Source organism: Bufo bufo, chromosome 3, assembly GCF_905171765.1.
Source record: "Bufo bufo chromosome 3, aBufBuf1.1, whole genome shotgun sequence".
Lineage (NCBI taxonomy): Eukaryota > Metazoa > Chordata > Amphibia > Anura > Bufonidae > Bufo > Bufo bufo.
In genome coordinates this window covers 685,340,285-685,361,149 of record NC_053391.1, presented here as the reverse complement: position 1 = coordinate 685,361,149, position 20,865 = coordinate 685,340,285, and positions in this window count along the sequence as shown.

Below are 20,865 nucleotides of genomic sequence, written 5' to 3'. Positions count from 1 at the left end.
CTATAATACTGCCTCCTATGTACAAGAATATAACTACTATAATACTGCTCCCTATGTACAAGAATATAACTACTATAATAATGCTCCCTATGTACAAGAATATAACTACTATAATACTGCTCCTATGTACAAGAATATAACTACTATAATACTGCTCCTATGTACAAGAATATAACTACTATAGTACTGCTCCTATGTACAAGAATATAACTACTATAATACTGCTCCTATGTACAAGAATATAACTACTATAATACTGCTCCTATGTACAAGAATATAACTACTATAATACTGCTCCTATGTACAAGAATATATCTACTATAATACTGCTCCTATGTACAAGAATATAACTACTATAATATTGCCCCTTGTGTACAAGAACATAACTACTATAATACTGCTCCTAAATAAAAGAATATAACTACTATAATACTGCCTCCTATGTACAAGAATATAACTACTATAATACTGCCCCTTATGTACAAGAATATAACTACTATAATACTGCTCCTAAATACAAGAATATAACTACTATAATACTGCCTCCTATATACAAGAATATAACTACTATAATACTGCCTCCTATGTACAAGAATATAACTACTATAATACTGCTCACTATGTACAAGAATATAACTACTATAATACTGCTCCTATGTACAAGAATATAACTACTATAATACTGCCCCTTATGTACAAGAACATAACTACTATAATACTGCTCCTAAATAAAAGAATATAACTACTATAATACTGCCTCCTATGTACAAGAATATAACTACTATAATACTGCCCCTTATGTACAAGAATATAACTACTATAATACTGCTCCTAAATACAAGAATATAACTACTTTAATACTGTCTCCTATATACAAGAATATAACTACTATAATACTGCTCCTATGTACAAGAATATAACTACTATAATACTGCCTCCTATGTACAAGAATATAACTACTATAATACTGCTCCTATGTACAAGAATATAACTACTATAATACTGCCCCTTATGTACAAGAATATAACTACTATAATACTGCCTCCTATATACAAGAATATAACTACTATAATACTGCCTCCTATGTGCAAGAATATAACTACTATAATACTGCTCCTATGTACAAGAATATAACTACTATAATACTGCCTCCTATGTACAAGAATATAACTACTATAATACTGCCTCCTATGTACAAGAATATAACTACTATAATACTGTCTTCTATGTGCAAGAATATAACTACTTTAAAAAATAAAGTGAAGTTAAATGTCCCCCAGAGGTCTTGTATGACCTTATGGGGGATGAAAAGTGTGAAATAAAAAAATAAAAAATAAAAAGTGTTAAAAAAATAAAAAGTTTCACATGTAAACAAAAAAAATACAAGTAAGGAATAAAAAATTTAATGTAAAAATATATAAAAAAAATAAAAAATAGACATATTTGGTATTGCCGCATCCGTGACGGTCGGCTTTATAAATATATCACATAATCGACCCAGTTCGATAAACACCATAAAAAAAAAAAACGGTGTCAAAAAAAGCAATTTTTGTCACCTTACATTACAAAAAGTGAAACACCAAGTGATCAAAAAGGCGGATGTCCCACAAAATAGTACCAATAAAACCGTCACCTTATCCCAGGAAAAAATGAGCCCCTACATAAGAAAATCGTTCAAAAATATAAATAAATATAGCTCTCAGAACATGGACACATTAAAACATAATTTTTTTGTTTCAAAAATGCTATTATTGTGTAAAACTTTAATACATAAGAAAAAGTATACATATTAGGTATAGCCACGTCCGTAACGATCTGCTCTATAAAAATGTCACATGACTGAACCCCTCAGGTGAATGCTGTAAAAATAAATAAATAAAAACTGTGCTTATCCCCTAGTTTCCAAAATGGGGTCACTTCTTGGGAGTTTCTTCTGTAAGAGTGCATCAGGGGGGCTTCAAATAGGACATGGCATCTAAAAACCATGTGGCGCTCCTTTTCTTCTGCGCCCTGCCGTGTGCCCATACAGCAGTTTATGACCACATGTGGGGTGTTTCTGTAAACCGCAGAATCTGGGTAATAAATATTGAGTTTTGTTTGGCTGTTAACCATCAATGTGTTAAATAAAAAATTGGATTAAAATGGAAAATCTGCCAAAAAAGTGAAATTTAAAAATTTGATCTCCAATTTCCTTTAATTCTTGTGTAACGCCTAAAGGGTTAACAAAGTTTGTAAAATCGGTTTTAAGTAACTTGAGGGGTGTAATGTCTACAATGGAGTCATTTATGGGGGTATCCACTATGTAGGCCCCACAAAGTGACTTCAGACCTGAACTGGTCCTTAAAAAGTGGGTTTTGGCAATTTTCTTAAAGATTTAAAAATTTGCTTCTAAACTTCTAAGCCTTCTAACGTCCTAAAAAAATAAAATGACATTTACAAATTGATGCCAACATAAAGTAGATATATGGGGAATGTTAAGTAATAAATATTTTATGAGGTATCAATTTCTGTTTTAAAAGCAGAGAAATGTAAATTTAGAAAATTGCAAATTTTTCACAATTTTTGGTAAATTTGAGATTTTTTCATAAATAAAGGTGAAATATATTGACTCAAATTTATGACTACCATGAAGTACAATGTGTCACGAGAAAACAATCTCTGAATGGCTTGGATAAGTAAAAGCGTTCCAAAGTTATTACCACATAAAGTGAGATAGGTCAGATTTGCAAAATTAGGCCTGGTCAGGAAGGGGGCAAATGGCCCAGATGTGAAGTGGTTAAATTCTTTATTATTTACATATGTTTATACACTTGTATTCACACTTTGCAGGTTTCTCACATTTGTTTTTTGTTCTTCTAGATGAGAGCGATAAAATATACTGAAAACAAACATAAAAACAAAGAAAAGAAATGTACAAATGGAATCGGTTTAACGCCCTTCCTCCCCCCTTTGTGATGCTGTATTTGAACATGTACTTAACAAATATGCAGACCCATTACACCAGATAGACGAGGACGTGCACTGATAGGCACAGCAGACCGCTGACATTAAAAGCCTTTCCGAATTACGCAGTCTGTCTCACTGGGTTGCGGTGATTTTGCCTTCTTCTCCATCTTCACTGGGTCTTAACGTTAATACTCTGGCTAGAAGAATGATGAACTGACCCTTTAAATCCTTGTGCCGATGATGTCATTGTCGTACATGTGAAGGTCTTGTAAATTAGACAACCCTTACAAAGCTTCTGCTATGAGTTTTTTCTACTCAGAGACTTTTTGTCTCCTCTTCTAATTGTCGTCTTCACATGCCTGGCCAGGGCTCCTTTTGCTATTACCTGCTGACGAGGTTACAGAATGGAATTTTACTTTACTGGTTTTCCTGGTCCCTCTTAACAAACAGCAATTGCCTGCCCGGCCAATCAGTGACTAAGGAGGTAGGCCACCATTGCAGCCAGTGATTGGCTAGGTAGTCATTTCCTGTCTATCCAGGAAGAGAAACCCTCGAGAACCAGTCTTTTGAGGGGAACCAGAAGGAGATACCAGTGGGCACCTGTCTATCAAGGGGGACCAGGAAGAGAAACCATCGAGAACCAGTCTTTTGAGGGGAACCAGAAGGAGATACCAGTGGGCACCTGTCTATCAAGGGGGACCAGGAAGAAATACTATTGGGGACCTCTCTGTTGAGGGGAACCAGAAGGAGATACCAGTGGGCACCTGTCTATCAAGGGGGACCACGAAGAAATACTATTGGGGACCTGTCTGTTGAGGGGAATCAGAAGGAGATACCAGTGGGCACCTGGCTATCAGTGGGGACCAGGAAGAAATACTATTGGGGACCTGTCTGTTGAATGGAACCAGAAGGAGACACCAGTGGGCACCTGTCTATCAAGTGAGAGCAGGAGGAGGAAATGGACAGAGCGGCTGCCCGGCCTGATCTGAGAATGTGATCTTGACTAGCCATGGGAGTGGCAGTTGCAAAGAAGTTGCAGGGTGGGAGCACCGTTCAAAAATGTACTGTGGGGCACAGTCATTTGTAGTTACGTCACTGGACCTTTTTATTTACAGGGGGCCAGAAGGTGAAACCACTAGGGACCTGTGTGTCAAGGGAGGCCAGGAGGAGAGACCAGTAGGCACCTGTCTGTTGAGAGGGACCAGGAGGAGAGACCTGTGAGACCAGGAGGAGAGACCAGTGGGATCCTGACTGTTGAGGGGGACCAGAAGAAGAGACCTGTGGGGACCTTTCTATTAAAGGGGGCCAGTTAGTGAAAGCAATGGAGACGTGTGTCGAGGAAAACCAGGAGGAGAGGGAGGTGGGAACCTTACTGTTGAGGGGGACCAGAAGGATAGACAGGTGGGGACCTGTCATTGAGGGGGACTAGTAGAAGAGACCGGTGGTGACCTGACTATCAAGGAGGACAAGGAGGAGAGACCAGTAGGGACCTGTCTATTGAGGGGGACCAGAAAGAGAAAACAGTGGTGATGTGTGTCGAGGGGGATGAGAATGAGAGACCAGCAGGGACCTGAAAAATGTCAGAATGGGAGCAGCGTGGGAACATTCTTACTTTTTTAAACCATTCTGAGCCTTTGGTAAGACATTTTCAACCTGTGACACCCCTTTAAAGTGTATCTCTGATTATAAACAACTTTTCATGAATCAGTAGTAAAACTGATATGTAAGAACAATTGCCTCTTTCTCCACCTAACAGCCATATCCTCCCTCCTCCTCCCACTGTCCTGGTCTGGCTGTAAAACAACTGGCTGCAGCAGAAACCTCTCCCATCCCTCTGCCTTGTCTGCAGGAAAACAAAAATATTGTTGAGACCTGCCACCTTTACTAAGCCCCACCCTACATCTGGCCACCAGCCGAAGACAGATCAGCTGGAGATTAACCTTTGGACAGACTGACAAAACTGTAACTAGGTCTCTTGTTTACTTTTATTCTTCACTTCTAGGTCTAGTGTTCCTTTAAATGTTCACCCACTGATCACAAATTTGCCTCCAGAGAGAAGAAGACTTCAGAAGGACCAACAGAAATAGCTGTCCGCTCAGAAGAGGAGCAAAACCTCTGCAGGAGCGTGCTATTATAGCTGGGAAGAGACGTTCTGCAGTGGAAGCAAAAAGGAGCTATTGTCAGCTGTCAGAAGGGGAAGAAGACTGATTCAGCCCAGAGTCAGGCTCCAGCAGCACCAAAGAGGATGTTTAAAACCAAATGATTCAGATTTTTTTTTATGCTAATGTTAAAATTACGACAAATTAGCAGTATTTCATCACTTTTAGTGTAAAAAATGACAAATATGATAACTCCTCTAGAAGACTCTCCAGGATGAGAAAAACAGCTGCTTTCATCCATAAATGGTGACAAACCTGTCCACAACCACATTCATGTAAATAGAGCTGAGCTGCAAGGCCAGACACAACCCAATGTCCGGCAACTGGACCCCCCTACAGATATGACAATGGAAACCTACTAAGCCAGTGTTCTGGATGCAGCCAGTAGTGTAAAGAATGGAGGTTTTCATTCTGGTTACTATGTATAGGCTATCAGACTTTTCATACATGAATATAGCCTATGTTTTTCGTAGTATATCTAATGTGTACAGGAGGATAAAGTGTGTATCCATAGGACAGGACCTCCATTCTTTACACTGCAAGCAGCATCCAGAGCTTCGGAAAACAAAATGGCTAAGGGCTCATGCACACAATCGTTTTTTGCGTTCCATATACGGAACCATTCATTTCAATGGTTCCGCAAAAAAAAAACTGTCCTCCGTATGCATTCCGTTTTCTGTATTTCCTTTTTTCCGTTCCTTTGAAAGATAGAACATGTCCTATTATTGCCCGCAAATCACGTTCCATGGCTCCATTCAAGTCAATGGGTCCGCAAAAAAACGAAACACATACGGAATGTATTAAAATTTTTCAAAGATCAAAAGAACCAATTTCAGATGCAAATTGTACAGTGGCTATAAAAGACAACCGAAGGTCACTTACCCCTCAGATGCTGCCCTCAGAAGATAGCAAAGATGATGCCGGACCACATTCGGTTTGGATTTCAGGCTCTAATCCTTGTTTCCCGCTGGAGGAGACGCCTTTCGAGCCGGACGGCGCCGTCGCTATTGGGTGCATCCGATCACTTCTGCCAGAATGAGAAGGGGAGCATTTGAAGTTCGGTTTCCCGAACTGCGGAATTATCCGGACAAGTTTCTTAACTACCTACGGATGAGTGTCTGCAGTTTGGACGATCTGCTACATCGTATCGAAAGACAGGACACCACTTTCCGTCAAAGTATTTCACCTGCAGAACGGTTAACGCTTACCATAAGGTAATTATTCATTTTTTAAAATGTTTATATTTTGCTAGTAACTGTTTGTATAATTTTTTAGCATAGCTTTTCCGGGTTCAAAGCTGAACCCAGACATATTTCCCTACCCCATGGTACGAAGATTTTCTGTATTTGATACTGTACTCTACCTAGCGCAGCTCTTGATTGCGCAGGCCAAGTGCTATGGAGGTGCTGCATTAGTATTGTTCACTGTGACTTCACCGGCGCCTATGGTCAGGCTCTACCCCTTATCTCGACCATTAGAGACGTTGACTTCACCGTGAGCAATGCTAGCAAGAAGCGTACGCAGATCGTTCTCCATGGAGAGCCCGTTCCATCACTGGATTTCCAAAGAATGTCCTTTGCCCTGTGAGAATGACCATAGAACAAAGGAAAGCATTGGAGCATTTAACAGTGCCATGGCCAGTTTAAGGTCTCAAACAAGACCAGCCAAATGATATAGCTTGTATTGTTTTTTGTGATTTTTTTTTTTTTTACATATTTGCTCATTTTCATTTACACTCTTCTTTAATTTTCTTCTGATAGATTTCTGGCAACAGGAGAAAGTTTGACGTCCCTCCATTATCAGTTTCATCTAGGAATATCCACAGTTTCCTTGATTAAGGATACGTGCCATGCTTTGTGGGAGCAGAATTTATACCACATCCAAGTAGGCAATAGTGGGTCGAAACTTCCCAAAATTTTGGGAGGCGTGCCAGTTTCTTAACTGTCTTGGGGCAGTGGACTGGAAACATATACAGTACAGACCAAAAGTTTGGACACACCTTCTCATTCAAAGAGTTTTCTTTATTTTCATGACTATGAAGGCATCAAAACTATGAATTAACACATGTGGAATTATATACATAACAAACAAGTGTGAAACAACTGAAAATATGTCATATTCTAGGTTCTTCAAAGTAGCCACCTTTTGCTTTAATTACTCCTTTGCACACTCTTGGCATTCTCTTGATGAGCTTCAAGAGGTAGTCCCCTGAAATGGTTTTCACTTCACAGGTGTGCTCTGTCAGGTTTAATAAGTGGGATTTCTTGCCTTATAAATGGGGTTGGGACCATCAGTTGCGTTGAGGAGAAGTCAGGTGGATACACAGCTGATAGTCCTACTGAATAGACTGTTAGAATTTGTATTATGGCAAGAAAAAAGCAGCTAAGTAAAGAAAAACGAGTGGCCATGATTACTTTAAGAAATGAAGGTCAGTCAGTCAGCCGAAAAATTGGGAAAACTTTGAAAGTAAGGGCTATTTGACCATGAAGGAGAGTGATGGGGTGCTGCGCCAGATGACCTGGCCTCCACAGTCACCGGACCTGAACCCAATCGAGATGGTTTCGGGTGAGCTGGACTGCAGAGTGAAGGCAAAAGGGCCAACAAGTGCTAAGCATCTCTGGGAACTCCTTCAAGACTGTTTGAAGACCATTTCAGGGGACTACCTCTTGAATCTCATCAAGAGAATGCCAAGAGTGTGCAAAGCAGTAATCAAAGCAAAAGGTGGCTACTTTGAAGAACCTAGAATATGACATATTTTCAGTTGTTTCACACTTGTTTGTTATGTATATAATTCCACATGTGTTAATTCATAGTTTTGATGCCTTCAGTGTGAATCTACAATTTTCATAGTCATGAAAATAAAGAAAACTCTTTGAATGAGAAGGTGTGTCCAAACTTTTGGTCTGTACTGTACGTATTATCAAGCCCCAAGGCACTGGTTCAGAGTACTTTAACTACAAAAAATATTTTTCAATTATATTAATGGCCATCGCTGATGTCCAGTACCATTTTGTGGCAATCGATGTTGGGGCTTATGGCCGAACCAATGATTCCATGGTCTTAAAAAATTCTGACATGGGGCGAAGGCTATACAAGAGACGATTTGATTTCCCACCACCTCAACCTCTACCAGGTTCTGATGCTCCCCCCATGCCCTTCGTGTTGTTTGGTGACGAAGCGTTTCAGATGTGTGGCAATCTAATTAAACCTTATTGCAGCAGCGGATTAAAGCGGAGCAAAGGTGTGGGATGGGGATAGGGCTGGGGCGGCGGGGGAAAGGATGTGGGTAGGTGTTGAACTTGCCACCAGGCGCAGTCCACTTGTCTTCTGGCCTCAAACAATTGGTCAGGCGCAAACTGTTCCATCACGGGGACTAACGAATTCAAATCAAGTTGCATCGGACTCATTTGCGACGTCAACACCACCCCCTCCTGAAGACGACACAAATTATCCTCCAATCTGGCAACTCTATTTGTGAATCCCATCAAGGACTCGTAAACGAGCCTCGTGAGATCCTCGTAGTCCGCCTGACGGCTCCTACCTGCAGTGGCGTCGCCAGGGGGGGTCCAGAGGGGGCCACGGCCCCCCCTACATCATGCTGTGCCCCCCCATGTGCCCCCCCAACTAAAATGCCCCCCCCAAGTGAGCCGCCGCCGCCGGGCACAGGGAGATGAGCGCTTCCATTGCGCTCATCTCCATTGTAAACTGCCTGTGCCAGCGGAGGTGCAAGGGAGGGAGAGGCGTGTCCCTTCCCCTTCCTCTGATAGGCTGCAGGCAGGCCCCAAACTGGAGGAGAGGCCCCGCCCCCTAATTGCTCCTGTTTATCTTTCTAAAGCTAAAGGACCTTTGATGATGTCATCACAGGTCCTGTAAGGGAACTGCACAGTGTAAAGTGTAGTTCCCAGGTTAGAACAGTGCATCTGCCAGGACCTGTGATGACATCATCTTCAACATCACAGGTCCTGCAGAATCTAGCAAAGGAACTGCACCAAAAATGGTGTAGTTCCTAGGTTTCAAAGGTATATCTGCCAGGACCTGTGATGACATCATCACAGGTCCTTCAACCCCTAACAGCAAGTATTAGAAGTTCACAAGCAACTCTGCATTGATCCATACAGACTGGAATGGAGAGGTAAGAGGAGGTCCTCCACTTCTCATCATTTACCCCCCCCCCCTCCATGCCCTGTTTTTACTCATTGCTCACTCATGTATAATACTTCAGACAGTTACAGTGACCACTACCTCATGTACCTCACACACACAGTGACCATAATGTATAACTGACCACATATTTCTGTAAACACTGCATCTACAGTATTATACCTTCTATGTGTCACATCACTACACTGCTCTGTGTGTAATATATATATATATAGATACACACACATACATGCACACACACTGCATATATTACACAGTATTATACATGCAATATGTACAGATATCAGTACACTTCTGTATATACTATATATGTGAGGTATGAGGTATAATAGATGCAGTGTGTACAGATATATAATATATACAGCAGTGCACTGATATGTGAGGTACGAGGTATAATAGATGCAGTGTGTACAGATATCAGTACACTGCTGTATATACTATATATGTGAGGTACGAGGTATAATAGATGCAGTGTGTACAGATATATAGTATATACAGCGGAGTACTGATATCTGAGGTACGAGGTGTCAATACACTGCTGTATTTACTATATACCTGTACACACTGCATCTATTATACCTCGTACCTCACATATTACACTACTGTATACACTGCATATATTATACCCCGTACCTCACATATCAGTACATTGCTGTATATACTATATACCTGTACACACTGCATCTATTATACCTCGTACCTCACATATTACACTACTGTATACACTGCATATATTATACCCCGTACCTCACATATCAGTACACTGCTATATATACTGTATACCTGTACACACTGCATCTATTATACCCTGTACCTCACATATCAGAACACTAGGGAATATACTATATACCTGTACACACTGCATATATTATACCGCGTACCTCACATAACTGTACACTGCTGTATATAATATACATCTGCATCTATTATACCTCTTTTGTGTGCCAGGGCTGTTTTGTAATCCCAATCCGGCCCTGATGGCATAAATTATAAAACGCAGCAGCAAGAATAGTTCATGGAACAAAGGGAGGGGCTATAAAAGGGGAATGGGGGCCCAATTTAGATTCCTGCTATGGGGCCCAGTGATTTTTATGTACGCCCCTGGCTGCAGGCACTAGGCCGGCAGCCTATCAAAGGCCGGCGCAATGACGTCATCGCGCCGCCTGAGCCTTACATTACAGCGTGGGACACAGGAAGAGGCTGCATCGCATCGCTGACACTGAGGTAAGTATACGTTTTTTTTGTTGTTGTTGTTTTTTACAATAGTGTTACTGGCACATTGGGGGGCTTATTACAATACTGGCACATGATGATGGGGGGGACTTTATACTGGCACATGATGATGGGGGGGACTTAATACTGGTACATGATGATGGGGGGACTTAATACTGGCACATGATGATGGGGGGGACTTAATACTGGCACATGATGATGGGGGGGACTTAATACTGGCACATGATGATGGGGGGACTTAATACTGGCACATGATGATGGGGGGACTTAATACTGGCACATGATGATGGGGGGACTTAATACTGGCACATGATCATGGGGGGACTTAATACTGGCACATGATGATGGGGGGGACTTAATACTGGCACATGATGATGGGGGGGACTTAATACTGGCACATGATGATGGGGGGACTTAATACTGGCACATGATGATGGGGGGACTTAATACTGGCACATGATGATGGGGGGGACTTAATACTGGCACATGATGATGGGGGGACTTAATACTGGCACATGATGGGGGGACTTAATACTGGCACATGATGGAGGGGACTTAATACTGGCACATGATGGGGGGGACTTAATACTGGCACATGATGATGGGGGGACTTAATACTGGCACATGATGATGGGGGGACTTAATACTGGCACATGATGGGGGGGGACTTAATACTGGCACATGTTGGGGGGGACTTAATACTGGCACATGATGGGGGGACTTAATACTGGCACATGATGATGGGGGGGGACTTAATACTGGCACATGATGATGGGGGACTTAATACTGGCACATGATGATGGGGGGACTTAATACTGGCACATGATGATGGGGGGACTTAATACTGGAACATGGGGGGGCTTAATACTGGCACGTGATGGGGGGCTTATTACTGGCACGTGATGGGGGGCTTATTACTGGCACATGATGGGGGCTTATTACTGGCACGTGATGGGGGGCTTATTACTGGCACATGATGGGGGCTCTTGTTACTGGCACGTGATGGGGGCTTATTACTGGCACATTGGGGGGCTCTTGTTACTGGCACGTTATTGAGGGCACTTATTACTGGCACATTATTGGTGGGCACTATAGGGGCATCTACTGAGGCCACAAAGAAGGGGTGTTTTATATGGGGGGCTCTGTACAGTAGCATTTTATACTGGGACACATTATGGTGGGTACTATGGAGAAGGGGAGAGAGGAGTGTAAAGGACCGTTTCAGCAGACAAGGGGTTAAAATCCATTTAGGCGATGTGCCCCTTTCTGAGAGACAGGCACAGCTACTGCAGAACACCAAACTCCCGAACTGGATACAAAGTAGCACTCCAAACTGGAACCTCACGAATAGCTGCTAGCAGACGAACAGGAATCAGCTTACACTCCTGGCAATCAGTCTCTAACAGCATACAGCGGATCCCCCCAATAACGAGACAAGGCTCCGTGTTGAGGGTCAAGCAGTGGTCTGAGGTGCTGGCACACCCAGCCTGGTTTTTATTACAGTTGTTTGCAAATACAGGTCCGCCCACAGGGAGGTATAAAACAACCAAGCCCATCTGGTGTACACGCCCCTAGGGGACCAGAATGAAGACTGTGACATAGGACAGATATGCAGCACTGTAGGATACACAGAGACAATACATCCCCACAATGCATCATGGTTTCCTCCTCTCTGCCCTGGAGACACCCGAGGCGTAATCCAATTGTCTCTCAAGACAAAGAGAAATCACCAATACACATGTGGATATAACAGGACAGACATCACCATTTAAACACACAATGGGACAATGGCACAATAGAAACACACCCAGCATATTCCTCCCAAGCTGACAAGTTACACTTATTATAAATTGTTACAACTTTGTGAGTTTACATTGGCCATACATATAACTTACATCAATTTAAACAGTATAACTTGGGGACAAACCTATCCAAAATTCACTTGAATAGGTTCAGGGGTTTAAAAGTTAGTATGGGCCATAATCCTGAGGCAAGAGGCTGATAAACAGGCCTCTCCAAAACCCAGTGGCGAGGTTGGTTTCGCCACACATCTCCCCCCCCCAGGGAAGACTAACCAGATACCTGACCTCACGCTGGTCGTTACCTGAGTTAGTCTGGCAGCCCACCCACAACCCAATACTGGACCTGTTGCATTTGGTAGCCTGTCTCTGTCCAGTGAGTCCACCAAGGTTATGTTGGAAGCTAGTACTCCCGGTCTCTGTGTTGCTCCCTGGCTTAGAGTCTGGTTGTTGGAGGGGGAGACCGACTGCCTCTCCAAAACCCAGTGGCGAGGTTGGTTTCGCCACAAGGAGTACTATGGAGTCATCTACGGGGGGCACTAAGAAGGGGTATTTTATACTTGCAAATTATGAGGGACACTGACGGCATCTACTGGGGCACGATATATGGGACATTTTATACTGGTACATTATGGGGGGCACTAGCAGGAGGGGGGGAGAGGAGCACTATGGAGGCATTTACTGGTGCACTATATAGGGGTATTTTATACTGGCACATTATGGGGGACATTAGCTCAACTGGGGGCATAAGGGGGTATGTTTTACACATTATAAGGAGAATTATTTCTACTGGGGGGGCATTATGGTGGGTTTTATTACTCCCCCATGGTATGACCCCCTAGTAGCAGCACCAGCCTCTCCCTGCTCTGCTATCCCTCTGCCCCTTCTCCAAATCCTTATTATGAAATCTTTCTCATTAGGATAAAACACAACATCAGCTCCGCAGAGCCCCCGGCCAAAGTGTTGAAGTGGCGTCTGAGATCCCCAAGGGCCAAGCCAAGTAACTGTAAGTGTTCATGTGAAATATGTTTATTTTATATCTGTACACTCCTGTGAGAGGCGGGGAGGGAGATCTGTGGATGACACTGTTATAGGGAGGGAGATCTGTGGATGACACTGTTATGGAGGGGGAAATGGGGATGACACTGTCATGGGGTGGATCTGTGGATGACACATATAGCATAAGATGCTATATACGGTATGTGGCATCCACAGATCCCCCCCATAGCAGTGTCATCCACAGATCCCCCTCTCTATAAAAGTGTCATCCACAGACAGCTGGACTTTTCTTCCCTGTTGCGGTTTTAGGTATTGGGTAAAGTATCGCAGCATTTCTAAGCGTACTTGTGTAAATGTATCGTTGTTATAGCTGCCCCCCCTACTTTTGTCCTGGCCCCCAGTGTGCCCCCCCAAAATTTGAAAGCTAGAGACGCCACTGCCTACCTGACCTCTGGCGATGCATGATGGCCTCAAATAATGGGGCTAATCGGTCCATCGTTGCGTCGCCAGAGGGCGGAGGTAGGGGAACATCGGAGTCCTGACCAGTTGATTGAGCAGGACGAGAGGGACCCGCGGTGGCCGACTCATCACGGACCGCCTCCTGAGGAACCTCGGGCGCCTGACTAATGCTTGATGTTCTGTAAAGCAAAGAAAAAAAATAACAGAAATTAGCAATAGGATTTTGGTGGAGAACTTCTGGATAGAGGTGAGCAAAGCGACTTCTGATGCTACATAGGAAGTTGCATTGCAAAAAAATTTCATACAAATAGTGTACATAAATAGAGCCCATACATTATATTAGTGTACAGAGAAGTGTCTATGTAAAACAGTAAGGCCTTTTTTTTTTGGAAAGCAACTTCAGATGTATAATCTAAAGCACGCTTTGCTCATCTCTACTCCATAAAATACTATGTGGATGTCCAAGACAGAGTACCAAATGACAGTCTGCCTGGGCCATACACATAGATTGTAGAACATAATTCAGAATCTCTATAAACATAATCTCTTACCTTCGCAGCTCTAGGGTTCTTCGTAGGAACCCCAAGGCGGAATGATAGCGATAGTCCAGCCTTGAGTTTGCTCACGAACCACTCGGGGCCTGAAGTTCCTAGTTGTAATCTTTCTTGTAGCAGTCCCTGATGGACCGCCACCGAACCATGATTGTTACCCCTGGAAAACAAACTAAATAAATAAATAAAGGTTAGTCTTTAACCACTTAAGGACCACAGGTTTATACCCCCCTAGTGACCAGGCCTTTTTTTACAAATCGGCACTTCACAACTTTAACGGTTTATTGCTCGGTCATGCAACTTGGCACCCAAATTAATTTTACCTCCTTTTCTTCTCACAAATACAGCTTTCTTTTGGTGGTATTTGATTGCTGCCGAGATTTTTCGTTTTTCTGATATTAATCAAAATAGACCGCAATTTTCTCAAAAAAAGTGTATTTTTAACTTTTTCTGGTAAAATTGTTCAAATATAATTACATTTCTATACAAGTTTGTGTCAGAATTTATTGTGCTACATGTCTTTGATAAAAAAAAATCCAATAAGTGTATATTTATTGGTTTGCGCAAAAGTTATAGCGTTTACAAACTATGGTACAAAAATGTGAATTTCCGCATTTTGAAGCAGCTCTGACTTTCTGAGCACCTGTCATGTTTCCTGAGGTGCTAGAATGCCAGGATAGTATAAATACCCCCCAAATGACCCCATTTTAGAAAGAAAACACCCCAAAGTATTCGCGGAGGGGCATGGTGAGTTTATGTAGGATTTAATTTTTTTTCACAAGTTAACGGAAAATGACACTTTCTGAGAAAAATAAATAAATAATAAAGTTTCCATTTCTGCTAGCTTCTGGCAAAAAAAAAAAATCTCCCACGGACTCACTATGCCCCTCAGCAAATACCTTGGGGTGTCTACTTTCCGAAATGGGGTCATTTGTGGGGTGTGTTTACTGTTCTGGCATTTTGGGCGGGGCTAAATTGTGAGCAACCCTGTAAAGCCTAAAGGTACTCGTTGGACCTTCGGCCCCTTTGCGGACCTAGGCTGCAAAAAAGTGTCACACATGTGGTATTGCCGTACTCAGGAGAAGTAGGGCAATGTGTTTTGGGGTGTATTTTTACATATACCCATGCTGGGTGAGAGAAATATCTCTGTAAATTGACAACTTTGTATAAAAAAAATTAAAAAATTGTCATTTACAGAGATATTTCTCTCACCCAGCATGGGTATATGTAAAAATACACACCAAAACACATTGCCCTACTTCTCCTGAGTACCGCGATACCACATGTGTGACACTTTTTTGCAGCCTAGGTGCGCAAAGGGGCCCAAATTCCAATGAGTACCTTTAGGATTTCACAGGGCATTTTTACGCATTTGGATTCCAAAATACTTCTCACGCTTTAGGGCCCCTAAAATTCCAGGGCAGTATAAATACCCCACAAGTGACCCCATTTTGGAAAGAAGACACCCCAAGGTATTTCGTGAGGGGCATGGCGAGTTCATAGAAGATTTATTTTTTTGGCACAAGTTAGCGGAAATTGATTTTTTTTTTTTTTTTTTACAAAGTCTCATATTCCACTAACTTGTGACAAAAAATAAAATTTTACATGTACTCACCATACCCCTCACGGAATACCTTGGGGTGTCTTCTTTCTAAAATGGGGTCACTTGTGGGGTATTTATACTGCCCTGGCATTTTAGGGGCCCTAAAGCGTGAGAAGTAGTTTGGAATCCAAATGCGTAAAAAATGCCCTGTGAAATCCTAAAAGTACTCATTGGAATTTGGGCCCCTTTGCGCATCTAGGCTGCAAAAATGTGTGACCACATGTGTGACCACTTTTTTGCAGCCTAGGTGCGCAAAGGGGCCCAAATTCCAATGAGTACTTTTAGGATTTCACAGGCACTTCTCACGCTTTAGGGCCCCTAAAATGCCAGGGCAGTATAAATACCCCACAAGTGACCCCATTTTAGAAAGAAGACACCCCAAGGTATTCCGTGAGGGGTATGGTGAGTTCATATAAGAAAAATAAATTGTCACAAGTTAGTGCAACATGAGACTTTGTAAGAAAAAAAAAGAAAAAAAAATCAATTTCCGCTAACTTGTGCCAAAAAAACTGATCTTCTATGAACTCGTCATGCCCCTCACGGAATACCTTGGGGTGTCTTCTTTCCAAAATGGGGTCACTTGTGGGATATTTATACTGCCCTGGCATTTTAGGGGCCCTAAAGCGTGAGAAGTAGTTTGGAATCCAAATGCATAAAAATGCCCCTTTTTTGACATTTTGGACTAACTAAATTTAGGGGGTATTCCTCTGAGACTACCCAGGAAAAAGAGCACACCTGCCTAGTAAAAAGGAGTGCTTGCGAAGTAAAGCTGCGATCGTTAATAAAGATCCAAAAAGCTCAAAAGTGATCTTTATAGCGCCGCAGCGATTTTACGGTGTTTTTGCAGTGATCAGAAAAAAAAAAATTCTGGCACTGCGGTGGGGCGGACTGAACGCAAGTGTGCACACAAGATCAAGCCTGATCGGGCAAACACTGCGTTTTTTGTAGAGCCTAAGGTGACCCTAATGTACTGATATAGATCTGATTGCGATCAGTCTTGATCACTTACAGATACTATATAGTACTAGTGCTGATTAGCGACAGCGATGACGCTAATCAGCGACTAATCAGTGACTGCGGTGCGGTGGGCGCTAACTACCTAACAAGTGGCTAACGAACTGGCGGTGATAAGGGACCCTTACAGGGGGGTGATCAATGACAGGGGGGTGACAGGGGGGGGATCAGGGAGTCTATATGGGGTGATCAGGGGTTAAAAAGGGGTTAATAAGTGACAGGGGGGGTGTAGTGTAGTGTGGTGCTTGGTGCTACTTACAGAGCTGCCTGTGTCCTCTGGTGGTCGATCCAAGCAAAAGGGACCACCAGAGGACCAGGTAGCAGGTATATTAGACGCTATTTACAAAATAGCGTCTGACATACCTCTTTGATTGGTTATTTAAAAAATATACAGTCTTCCAGCCAATGATCAGCGCCGGCAGGCTGTAGTTAAACTTGTGAACTGCGCGATCCTGTGAACGTGCGCTCCTGTGAGCGCGCGTTCACAGGAAATCTCGGGTCTCACGAGATGACGCCAATAGGCGTCGCTGAGACCTGAGATTGCCGCCGCACTGACGCTTATCGGCGTTAGTGTGACGGCAAGCGGTTTACCCTTTCTATCCCAGGGCAGTTTTCATCTTCCTGCCCAGGCCATTTTTTGCAAATCTGACATGTGTCACTTTACGTGGTAATGACTTTGGAACACTTTTACTTATCCAGGCCATTCAGAGATTGTTTTCTCGTGACACATTGTACTTCATGATAGTCATAAATTTGAGCCAAAATCACAGCTAGGACAGTAACCCGTCAAAGGGGAAATATCCTTATAGTGGTGTAATTATAAGTATCACTATTACAGAGTACCACTATAGTATAAAACGTATCCTTTATTATACTATTATATTAAAATAACCCCACATATAGCACATATTGAACAAAACAACAAATAATACATATAGTCGGGACTCTATGGTCGTCAGTCTTCCGTGATATAGGAAGGGGCAATTTCATAGGCGGTCTTAACTTGGGGCTCTCTCCCTACTATTCACCCTAAACTTGGGTCCCTTCCTACAAAACGGAATGGTCGCCCCGTATTCAGGAACCTCCTATATACCCTAGGAACCTCCTATATACCCTAGGAAGGCCCTGAAACCAGATGATACCGGCGCACCCTTTTGGGGTGGCCTATAGTTGATAATGTGGCCTAATCTAGATACACAAAGAATAATAAATCCAGTGTATTCCACGCATCACATCAGTTCAATTGCGTGTGTCAACAATTCAGATACACTGTATTACATCCATATCTTGCATGCCTCGCATTGTATTAATAATCATATCAGTGATACTTGCGTGCCCGGAATTCTACCCAAGATGGTCAGATCACCAGTGAGTAAGGTTACTCCACTCTGCGGGCCGCTGATCCAGTGATCTGTATCTAACCTCCCATTGATGTAGGTTAGATACAGATCACTGGGAGGTTAGATACAGATCACTGGGAGGTTAGATACAGATCACTGGATCAGCGGCCCGCATCTACTAAGAGTAAAGTATCCTTACTCACTTGTGATCTGACCATCTTGGGTACAGTAGCGGATCCAGAGCCTGCTCTCGGGAGGGGCACTTCCAGATTATTTTCTGTCCGCCGCCACAAAACTATGGTGCTTATAGAACAGACTACACAGTGTAGCGGTATACTGTATATTGTGTGGCACAGTGTAGAGGTATACTGTATATTGTGTGGCACAGTGTAGAGATATACTGTACATTGTGTGGCACAGTGTAAAGGTATACTGTATATTGTGGGGCACAGTGTAGAGGTATACTGTATATTGTGGGGCACAGTGTAGAGGTATACTGTATATTGTGGGGCACAGTGTAGAGGTATACTGTATATTGTGGAGCACAGTGTAGAGGTATACTGTATATTGTGTGGCACAGTGTAGAGGTATACTGTATATTGTGGAGCACAGTGTAGAGGTATACTGTATATTGTGGGGCACAGTGTAGAGGTATACTGTATATTGTGTGGCACAGTGTAGCGGTATACTGTATATTGTGGGGCACAGTGTAGAGGTATACTGTATATTGTGGGGCACAGTGTAGAGGTATACTGTATATAGTGGGGCACAGTGTAGAGATATACTGTATATTGTGGGGCACAATGTAGAGGTATACTGTATATTGTGTGGCACAGTGTAGAGGTATACTGTATATTGTGGGGCACAGTGTAGAGGTATACTGTATATTGTGGGGCACAGTGTAGAGGTATATTGTGTCGCACAGTGTAGAGGTATACTGTATATTGTGTGGCACAGTGTAGCGGTATACTGTATATTGTGTGGTCACAGTGTAGCGGTATACTGTATATTGTGGGGCACAGTGTAGAGGTATACTGTATATTGTGGGGCACAGTGTAGAGGTATACTGTATATTGTGTGGCACAGTGTAGCGGTATACTGTATATTGTGTGGCACAGTGTAGAGGTATACTGTATATTGTGTGGCACAGTGTAGCGGTATACTGTATATTGTGGGGCACAGTGTAGCGGTATACTGTATATTGTGGGGCACAGTGTAGAGGTAAACTATATATTGTGGGGCACAGTGTAGAGGTATACTGTATATTGTGTGGCACAGTGTAGCGGTATACTGTATATTGTGTGGCAGTGTAGAGGTATACTGTATATTGTGGGGCACAGTGTAGAGGTATACTGTATATTGTGGGGCACAGTGTAGAGGTATACTGTATATTGTGTGGCACAGTGTAGAGGTATACTGTATATTGTGGGGCACAGTGTAGAGGTATACTGTATATTGTGGGGCACAGTGTAGAGGTATACTGTATATTGTGTCGCACAGTGTAGAGGTATACTGTATATTGTGGGGCACAGTGTAGAGGTATACTGTATATTGTGGGGCACAGTGTAGAGGTATACTGTATATTGTGTGGCACAGTGTAGAGGTATACTGTATATTGCGTGGGACAGTGTAGAGGTATACTGTATATTGTGTGGCACAGTGTAGAGGTATACTGTATATTGTGGGGCACAGTGTAGAGGTATACTGTATATTGTGTGGCACAGTGTAGCGGTATACTGTATATTGTGTGGGCACAGTGTAGAGGTATACTGTATATTGTGTGGTCACAGTGTAGAGGTATACTGTATATTGTGGGGCACAGTGTAGAGGTATACTGTATATTGTGTGGCACAGTGTATGCTATTAGAGATGTCCCGAACTATTCGCCGGCGAACAGTTCCCGGTGAACATAGCTTGTTTGCGTTCGCCACGGCGGGCAAACATATGCGATGTTTGGTCCGCCCCCCTATACATGATCATTGTGCAAACTTTGACCCTGTACCTCACAGTCAGCAGACACATTCCAGCCAATCAGCAGCAGACCCTCCCTCCCAGACCCTCCCACCTCCTGGACAGCATCCATCTTCGATTCATTCTGAAGCTGCTGTGTCACAAATTTGACTAAGTTGTAATCGCATTGCGAATAATACAGGCTATATTAATTGCATTGAGAATTCAACTTAGAGCTGGGTTCCTAATGGTTGGCGTTGCCATGGCTGGTGTCACCCGGTGCGGAAGAAAATGGTGTCACCCCTGCCCCTCCCCCCCCCAAGCCATAATAAAGAGATAAAGAGGGGAAAAAAGAAGTCACTAAGTCAGCTCCAATCAGATATCTGCATAGACCCAGAGTCTTCGTCTGATTGGAGCGGACTTCTTATTTTCTCTTTTGCACATAAACGTTTAAACTACAAACCGGATTCCAAAAAAGTTGGAACACTATACAAATCGTGAATAAAAACTGAATGCAATGATGTGGAGGTGCCAACTTCTAATATTTTATTCAGAATAGAACATAAATCACGGAACAAAAGTTTAAACTGAGAAAATGTACCATTTCAAGGGAAAAATATGTTGAATCAGAATTTCATGATGTCAACAAAT